This window comes from Ornithodoros turicata, unplaced genomic scaffold (assembly GCF_037126465.1).
Source record: "Ornithodoros turicata isolate Travis unplaced genomic scaffold, ASM3712646v1 Chromosome12, whole genome shotgun sequence".
Lineage (NCBI taxonomy): Eukaryota > Metazoa > Arthropoda > Arachnida > Ixodida > Argasidae > Ornithodoros > Ornithodoros turicata.
In genome coordinates this window covers 2,169,024-2,175,940 of record NW_026999301.1, presented here as the reverse complement: position 1 = coordinate 2,175,940, position 6,917 = coordinate 2,169,024, and the positions used below count along the sequence as shown (strand labels likewise).

Below are 6,917 nucleotides of genomic sequence, written 5' to 3'. Positions count from 1 at the left end.
CACACGCAAGAAAAGTGTACTAGCCCAGCAATGGTGTTGTCTTAGCTCAGGGACCATACCTGCAGCATGCGACGAGAAACAGCCCTCAATCCAGTGTTTCTAGCCTCTTGCATTTTGAAAGCTGTTTGCGTACAAGTAACATGTTTGATCACAAGGAATGTCTCTGGGTTATGTGACGTACTCATTCGCGGTCACCCTCCCGTCGGCGCCCTCCACTGCTATACCGAACAGCTTTGCGGGTAGCGACGCTACGGGACGTGCACACCAGCAAATGAACAGCAAAATTTAATAACACCATGTAAGAACACCATGTAAGAACATGTAAGACCACCATGTAAAGAACTCCTGGAAACAAGAAAGTCAGTAGCAGAACACCCAAGTCAAATGAATTTTATTCCATTACGCCTATCGGGATTTCGTCGATTTCTGCACGAGGCCCATTTTGGACCATGATTTTTCGACAGAATTTAAAATTTTTGAAATGTCATCGCCTAATTTGAGTCAGTACGTCGTCCAGGCCGTATATCATCACCGCACAACGTGTGAATGTTAACCCTGATGCACCCGGCTCCTTCAAAGATGCGTCCCAGACGAGGCTCCCTCCTTCCACTGTTATCGTAATACGCGTGCGTCGAAACCGTGGTCGAATCCGAGTACGAAAGGCGAAAAGAAATTTGATATCAAGCGTTACTGCGGATCAAGATGTCTGCTCTGACGGCCGGCAGGACGCGGATTTGAAGTCTCCGACCAGGGGTGCAACACGGGAACGAGACCCGGGTCCGATACTCTGGGATATTAATACACAGACTAAATACAGACAGACAGAGATGTCATAATAGTGTTATTGCGAACCAAAGTTGATCAAAATGTCATTTTGGCGTCTGTGACATCCGGCTGGACCAGGATTTGAGCAAACGCGCCGACCAGGGGTGCAACAGGGGAACGAGATCCGGGTTCGATACTTTGGAATATTAATAATAGGCGTACTAAATAGATTATGACATCTCTGATATCAATTTGATATCAGTTTGATATCAAGTGTTACTGGGAACCAAAGTTTATCAAAATGTCATTTTGGCGTCTGTGACATCCGGCTGGACGAGGATTTGAGCAAACGCGCCGACCAGGGGTGCAACAGGGGAACGAGATCCGGGTTCGATACTTTGGCATATTAATAATAGGCGTACTAAATAATTAGATTGACATCTCTTATATCAATTTGATATCAAGTGTTATTGGGAACCAAAGTTGATCAAACTGTCATTTTGGCGTCTGTGACGTCCGGCTGGACGAGGATTTGAGGAAACGCGCCGACCAGGGGAGCAACAGGGGAACGAGATCCGGGTTCGATACTTTGGCATATTAATAATAGGCGTACTAAATAATTAGATTATGACATCTCTGATATCAATTTGATATCAAGTGTTATTGGAAACCAAAGTTGATCAAAATGTCATTTTGGCGTCTGTGACGTCCGGCTGGACGAGGATTTGAGGAAACGCGCCGACTAGGGGAGCAACAGGGGAACGAGATCCGGGTTCGATACTTTGGCATATTAATAATAGGCGTACTAAATAATTAGATTATGACATCTCTTATATCAATTTGATATCAAGTGTTATTGGGAACCAAAGTTGATCAAACTGTCATTTTGGCGTCTGTGACGTCCGGCTGGACGAGGATTTGAGGAAACGCGCCGACCAGGGGAGCAACAGGGGAACGAGATCCGGGTTCGATACTTTGGCATATTAATAATAGGCGTACTAAATAATTAGATTATGACATCTCTGATATCAATTTGATATCAAGTGTTATTGGAAACCAAAGTTGATCAAAATGTCATTTTGGCGTCTGTGACGTCCGGCTGGACGAGGATTTGAGGAAACGCGCCGACTAGGGGAGCAACAGGGGAACGAGATCCGGGTTCGATACTTTGGCATATTAATAATAGGCGTACTAAATAATTAGATTATGACATCTCTGATATCAATTTGATATCAAGTGTTATTGGAAACCAAAGTTGATCAAAATGTCATTTTGGCGTCTGTGACGTCCGGCTGGACGAGGATTTGAGCAAACGCGCCGACCAGGGGAGCAACAGGGGAACGAGATCCGGGTTCGATACTTTGGCATATTAATAATAGGCGTACTAAATAATTAGATTATGACATCTCTGATATCAATTTGATATCAAGTGTTATTGGAAACCAAAGTTGATCAAAATGTCATTTTGGCGTCTGTGACGTCCGGCTGGACGAGGATTTGAGCAAACGTGCCGACCAGGGGAGCAACAGGGGAACGAGATCCGGGTCCGATACTCTGTGATGTTAATGATATATGACGAGACAGCAAGTTAGGTCCGTTCCAGCCAGAGGCTACGTCTGGACTGCTTTGGCCAGCGGAACGGTCGCGGCACGAGATGAGCTGGGCAGGTGGCGATGAGCTGATGACGGTAGCGATGCCGCTACAGGGTCCCCCCCCCCCCCCATAGCGTAGCGGTTGTAGTTAAACACCACAGGCCCCGGTTGAACGGTTGTAGAAGTGAAGGGTGCGGAGAGGAGAGGCCCAGTGGACGCGTGCGCCCAGGCGGGAGTGGTGAAGAGGTTGGGCGGTGGAAACAGTAGAAACATCTTCGATGAAGGCGGGCTTGACGCGGTCCGCGGAGACAACCTGGTGACGGCCGGCGACGTCCAGGGTGAAGTGTTTGGACGAGCGGCTGATGACTCTGTATGGGCCGTCGTAAGGGTGCTGCAGGCACGTACGAGAGCCGTCGTGGCGGACAAAAACATGGGAGCTGGTTTCTAGGTCTGGGTGTCGATAGCCATGCCGAGCAGACGGAGGTCGGGGTGGCGTCGGACGCAGGGCTTGCATGGTGGCACGCAGGCGATCGGCGTAGGATGCGAAATCGGGTGTCGCGGCAGTAGAGGACGATGAGAAGAGGTCACCGGGAAGGCGGAGTGTCGTCCCATACACCAGCTCTGCCGGTGCGCATTCGATGTCCTGCCTGACAGTAGCCCGCAGAGAAAGGAGGACGATAGGAAGTGCTTCTACCCAAGGCGTGAAAGAAACGGCCTTGAGCGCCGCCTTGAGGTCACGATGGAACCGCTCAACCATACCATTGGCCTGCGGGTGGTAGGCGCTAGTTCGGGTCCGATGCGAACCAAAGAGGCGAGTGAGGTGGGCGAATAGGCGGGACTCAAACTGGCGTCCCTGGTCAGTTGTGATGGTTGCCGGCACCCCGAAGCGGGTCACCCATGAATTGAGGAAGGTAGAGGCCACGGTTGAAGCGGTAATGTCAGGTATGGGAGTGGCCTCCGGCCAACGGGTGAAGCGGTCAACGACCGTCAAGAGATACCGGAAGCCTTGTACGGGAGGGAGAGGTCCGACCAAATCTAGGAGAATGTGGCTGAAGCGAGAGTCCGGCAGCGGGAATCGCGACGATGGAGTGCGGGTGTGACGCAGAATTTTCGACTTCTTGCAGGAGATGCATGACCGTACCCAGCGCTTAATGTCGGAACGCATTCGTGGCCATACGTAGCGGGACGACAGCAACTTCTGGGACGCTCGTATGCCAGGATGCGCCATGCCGTGGAGCTGGTCAAAAACGTGACGCCTAGCGGCAACTGGCAGGAAGGGATGGGGCTGGCCGGACAAGACGTCGCAGCAAACGGCGCACGGGATGCCGGGAAACGTAATATCTTGCAGCGTCAAGCTGGTGGGGTTCGAGTCGCGCAGGGACAGGAGCTCGTCATCGCCAGACTGCAGGTCTGCTATGGTTTCGAGCGAGAGGGGGGTAGTTGATGTCGAAAGAGCAGCGATCGCGGCACGGCTCAGAGCGTCCGCCAGTGGGTTCTGACGGCCAGGGACGTGACGGACGTCGGTCGAAAATTCGGAGATGAAGGCAAGATGCCGTTGCTCCCTAGTTGAGTAACGTTGACCGGCAGATTGGAAGGCGTAGACAAGTGGCTTGTGGTCTGTGTAGATGACGAATTGCCGGCCCTCCAGAAAGCGGCGGAAGTGCCTCACACTTAGGTAAATCGCCAACAGCTCTCTGCCAACGGTGCTGTATCGGGTTTCGGGAGGACGTAATTTGTGAGAGAAGAAGCCGATGGGCTGGCAAGGGCTTGAGGTATTCGCCGGCTCTTGCTGTAGAACTGCACCGACCGCTGTATCGGAGGCATCCACCATGAGAGATGTAGCCGCATCGGGTCGCGGATGGAAAATGAGCGCCTCGGCGTCTGGGTGCCAGACAAAGGGACGGGAGGACTTGGCAGGAGAGGTAAGAAGTGCTTCAAGAGGGCGGAGAATCTCTGCACAATAAGGGATGAATCGGCGGTAGAAGTTCGTGAGTCCTAAAAACCGTCAGAGTGCGTTGACAGATGTTGGACGCGGGTAGTCGGAGATGGCGTGGACTTTGCTCGGGAGGGGAGGTATGCCTTCCGGAGAGATCTTATGCCCCAGAAACTCCAGAGAGCTGACCCCGAATTCGTTCTTGAGGGCGTTGATAATAATGCCGTGGTCGGAAAGGCGGGCGAAAAGCTGCCAGAGATGGTCGAGGTGTTCTTCGTAGGAGGAACTCGCAACAAGAATGTCGTCGATATACGCGAATGTAAATGAGAGGCCACGTGTGACGGCGTCAATAAAGCGTTGAAACGACTGGGCGGCGTTGCCGAGGCCGAAGGGTATACGAAGGAACTCGAACAAGCCAAAAGGTGCAGTAATGGCTGTCTTCGGAATGTCATCTTCGGCAACCGGAATCTGATGGTAGGCTCGTACTAAGTCAAGCTTCGAGTAGATGGTGGTTCCGTGCAGAAAAGCCATAAAATCGTGCACATGCGGGATAGGGTAACGGCCTGGGATTGTGACACGATTCAGGGCACGATAATCACCGCAGGGACAACAGTCGCCTGTCTTCTTGGGCACCATATGAAGAGCGGAAGCCCAACTGCTAGACGAAGGCCGTATGATACCCATGTCCAGCATGTGGCTGAACTCGTCACGGGCTAACTTCAGTTTTTCCGGTGCGAGTCGACGTGGGCGAACGAAAACTGGCGGCCCCTTGGTGCCGATGTGGTGGACGACCGAGTGCTTTACCGGGCTGTTCCAATCGGGTGGGTGAGTTAGCTCTGGGTACTCCTTCAAGATTGCATGGAAGGGATTAGTCTCGTCGTGGAAGGATGATATTCCCGGAGAAGAAAGTGAAGACGATATTCCGGGCACAGCAAGATTGGCACTGGAATCGATGAGGCGGCGGTTACGCATATCCACTAAGAGGTGATGGTGGTTCAGAAAATCGGCGCCCAAGACTGGATGGGAGACACTAGCCACCAGGAATACCCAGCGAAATGTGCGGCGCAAGCCAAGGCTTAGCGTTAGAGAACGTTGTGCAAAAACAGGTATTTGTGAGCCATTAACCGCTGTGAGATGGCACATGACAGGGCTCTGTCGGTCTCCTTTGTTAGCGGGAATAACGCTCACCTCGGCACCTGTGTCGACCAGGAAACGTCGTGCCGAAGTGATGTCCCGTATGTAGAAAAGGCGACTGGACGAAGGATGTGGGCCATCGGTCGCCATCAATGGTCCACGGCAGGGTTTCCCGGCTGCCACGAACATGGGAGGAAGCAATGCCGTGCATCGGCTCCGAATTTCCGGTGGTACCAGCAGACTGTATGAGCTGGGCTGGAATCGCGTGGAGTCGGTGAACGGTGCCGGAAACGACGACGACTGCGCCTTGTACGGCGGCGAGAGAAATCGCGGACGTGCGGCGAGACATGGGAGGCGGCAATAAGTGCGGTTAAGTTCTTGACCTCGCGGCAAAGTTCCGCAACATCAGAGAAATGCGGCGGCTGCGTCGGTGGTGATGGCGACGGCTGTGCAGAGGTGGCGGGGATGACTGCAGAAACCGCGGGGTTGGCGACCTCAAACACAGCGTCAGCCAGGGTAGCAAGTTTGTCCAGGGACATGTCAGAGGCAGTGGCTAAAACCATCTGCACATTCTGCGGCAAGCGCTGCAAGAATAGTTCACGGAAGAAGGTGTCGTCGGTCGCTGTTGGCTGGGACCCCAACAGCTGACGCATGCGCCTTAAAAGCTGTGTTGGACGACGATCCCCCAGCTCCTCAGCAGATAGAAGTTGCTGGATGCGAGATCGGTCGGAAGCCGGTGGTTCGCTGGAGCAGCGCTTTCTTCAGCTGATCGTAAGGAGTTGTGGGTGAAGGGGCCGCAAGAATGTCATACACCTCTTCTGCAGCAGCAGGTGTAAGGGCTGATATGACATGGTAGTATCTGGTTTGCTGTGAGCTCACGCCGGCAAGGTTGAACTGGGCCTCCGCTTGAAGAAACCAGACTGCCGGGTTACGGTCGAAGTAAGGCGGAAGTTTGACGGCGATGCCTGCCAGAGATGATGGTTGGGGCTGAGCTGGGGCCTGTGGATCGCCGTGGGACATGGCTTGAGGAAACCGGCGCGAGACGGCAGTGTTCCAAAAGTGTTCGGGTCACCAATATGACGAGACAGCTTAAGCTAGGTTCGTTCCAGCCAGAGGCTACGTCTGGACTGCTTTATTGTTTGGCCAGCGTAACGGTCGCGGCACGAGATGACCTGGGCAGGTGACGATGAGCTGAGGACGGTAGCGGTGCCGCTACAATAATATGCAGACTAAATAATTAGACTAAATATTGTAATATATTTAGGGGCGGTGACCCATGCAACAGGCTCCTTCTAGGGGCATCATCCGAATAGTTCTTTTCTGAAGATCTCGTGTCCCTCGTCTTCCTCTTCGTCCTCGTCGGTGCTACATTACTCCGGCACTTTGAAGCCCATCCCTCCGCGGATGGTAGGGAACGATGTTTTCCACCGACGCCCTTTCCTCACTTCCATTTGGTCCGATGTAGGTTGCGGCCTTGAAAACACCTCCAATCT

General features: G+C 52.9%; 1 pseudogene; it reads right to left on the bottom strand.

The window, feature by feature from the left end:
• Positions 1-5,573: 5,573 nt before the first annotated feature.
• On the bottom strand, positions 5,574-6,444 carry LOC135371721 (uncharacterized; annotated as a pseudogene).
• Positions 6,445-6,917: the final 473 nt, after the last annotated feature.